Source organism: Urocitellus parryii, unplaced genomic scaffold, assembly GCF_045843805.1.
Source record: "Urocitellus parryii isolate mUroPar1 unplaced genomic scaffold, mUroPar1.hap1 Scaffold_71, whole genome shotgun sequence".
Lineage (NCBI taxonomy): Eukaryota > Metazoa > Chordata > Mammalia > Rodentia > Sciuridae > Urocitellus > Urocitellus parryii.
The window spans coordinates 2000498-2003652 of NW_027554142.1; positions in this window are offsets into that span (position 1 = coordinate 2000498).

Below are 3155 nucleotides of genomic sequence, written 5' to 3' on the forward strand. Positions count from 1 at the left end.
AAAAGACTAAATTTGGTTGATAATTCTTTCAGGCTCATATAGTTTTGTTAACATTCATCTAGTAAACAAAACTGACCTAACAGACAACTGAAAAATTAAAGACTAGATCTCTTGAAGTGCAAGGGCTAAAATAACTGTTATTCGTTTTAAAAAGCAAACGGATGGTATCATTAGGTTTTACACTAGTTTAAAAATAGGCCAAGTATTGCATTCCCTTCATGCATTGTTCATTTAAAATAGTGAATATTAAAATACGTGGGTTCTACATGTAACCCACAAAAAAGCTCCTCACAAATCTTTATGTTCTGTGTATCAAATATCCACCTTGTGTACTATGAAAGTTTTATTTATGTCTCATCAAGTTAAAAGTAATGTAAATAGTGAAATTATAATAGGCTAATGACCTGCATATTTTCATATGAATGTCAATATATCTAAATAGGAAATAAATGGCAGTCATATCTACCTATATTTAAAAAATAGAATATCTTTCCAGATTTTGCATACTCATCACTTTATAAAGACAAGGTATGCAGGTTTTAAGGTTTCACAATCAGTTGTCAGAAAAACAGCAGTTGTTCCTGCAGTATCTCATTAGCATCTCACTCAATTATTTTTAGATGACATGATTTAGAAGACGTAAACCACCCAAAAATTTGTAATTATTCTGAGAGAGATGGTTTTAATGTTAACCCTAGAATCATTAATGTTAACCCTAGAAACAATAGCAATGTGATGTAGAACAACTAATCAACATGACTAAAAATGTGCTCACTTTCAGAAAAACAATCTGGTCATCTGGAAAAAAATCACAGCTACAATCTGGGGAACACTCCCATATAAGATATTGATCTGATTAAGGCACACTATTTCTAAGTAGAACTATCAGATGAGGGTGAATTTAGGCCAGCTCTAAGGAACAGCCTATAAGACAGATCATAACTGATCCAATCTCCCTTCAAAGCAATCTGGTACTATCCTACCCACTTCAATTCAAAAGTTTGAAGTTAATTCAAATCAAAATATTATCAAAATGACCATACTACCAAAAGCACTATATAGATTTAATGCAATTCCAATCAGAATCTCAATGGCATTCCTCATAGAAATAGAAAAAGCAATCATGAAATTCATCTGGAAAAATAAGAGACCAAGAATAGCTAAAGAAATCCTTAGCAGGAAGAGTGAAGTAGGTGGTATCGCTATATGAGACCTTAAACTATACTACAGAGCAACAGTAACAAAAACAGCATGGTATTGTCACTAAAACAGACTGGTAGACCAGTGGTACAAAATAGAGGACACAGAGACTAACCCACAAAATTACAATTATCTTATTTTAGACAAAGGTGCCAAAAACATGCACTGGAGTAAAGATAGCATTTTCAACAAATGGTGCTGGGAAAACTGGAAATCTATATGCAACAAAATGAAATTAAACTCATAACTCTCACCATGCACAAAACTTAACTCAAAATGGATCAAGGACCTAGGAATTAAGCCAGAGACTCTGCATCTAACAGAAGAAAAAAGTAGGCCCTAATCTTCATCATGTGTGTTAGGCCCCAACTTAATAAGACTCCTATGGCACAAGAATTTAAACCAGGAAGCAATTAATGGGATGGATTCAAACTAAAAAGTTTTTTCTCAGCAAAAGAAACAATCCGTGAGGTGAACAGGGAGCCTACATCCTGGGAGAAAATCTTTACCCCTCACACATCAGATAGAGCACTACTCTCTAGGGTTTATAAAGAACTCAAAAAGCTAAGCCCTGACAAAAAACAAGTAACCCAATCAAAAAATGGGTCAAGGACTTGAACAAACACTTCTCAGAAGAGGATATACAATCAATCAACAAATATATGAAAAAATTTTCAACATCTCTAGCAATCAGAGAAATGTAAATCAAAACTAAGATACAACTATAGTCAGAATGGCAGCTATTATGAAGACAAACAACAATAAGTGTTGGCAAGGATGTGGGGAAAAAGGCACACTCATACATTGCTGGTGGGACTGCAAATTGGTGCAGCCAATCTGGAAAGCAGTATGGAGATTCTTTGGTAATCTGGGAATGGAACCACCATTTGACTGAGCTATTCCTCTCCTTGGACTATACCCAAAGGACTTAAAAACAACATACTACAGGGACACAGCCACATCAATGTTTATAGCAGCACAATTCACAATAGCTAAACTGGAGCCAACCTACATGCCCTTCAGTGGATGAATGGATTTTAAAAAATGTGATATATTACACTCAATGAACTTTTTTAAAAGAGAATAAAATCATGGCATTTACAGGTAAATGGATGGAGTTGGAGAAGATAATGCTAAGTGAAGTTAGCCAATCCCCAAAAAACAAATGCCAAATGTTTTCTCTGATATAAGGAGGCTGACTCATAATAGGGTAAGGAGGAGGAACATGGGATGAATAGTTGGATTCTAGATAGGGAAGAGGGGAGTGAGGGAAAGGGAGGAGGCAGGGGATTAGCCTCCTAATGAATGTGGAATGAATGTGATTGATGGACATCATTATCCAAAGTACATGTCTGAAGACACAAATTGGGTGTCAACCTACTTTATATACAAACAGAGATATGAAAAATTGTGGTATATATGTGTAATAAGAATTGTAATGCAAAAAAACAAGTACATGTATAACGTGAATTGGCATGAACATACTTTATACAAAGATATAAAAAATTGTGCTCTATATGTGTAATAAAAATTGTAATAGACTCCATTGTCGTGTATTTAAAAAAAATAAAATCAGTAAAAGAAAAAGAAGGGAATGGGGAGTGGGTAGGGAAAAACTGTGGAATAAACCCAAACTAACTTTCCAATGCACATATGTGAATATACTATAATGAAACTCATCATTTTGAATATCTATAAGATACTAATTTTAAAAAATGTAAATAGATCAGTAAAGTGGATGAAAGGGAACAGTGGGAGGGAGGATGGGGAGGGTGAAGGGACTGAATTGGAGCAAATTATATTCCATGCATTTATAATTAGTCCAAATAAATCTAATGTCAAGAATACCTATTATGAACAAATGAAAAAAAAGAATAATGACTTCACTGTTTTTATAAAATGCATTCTCATAAACAATTCAATTGAGAGAAATGAAAAAAGTAAAAGAGAATGTA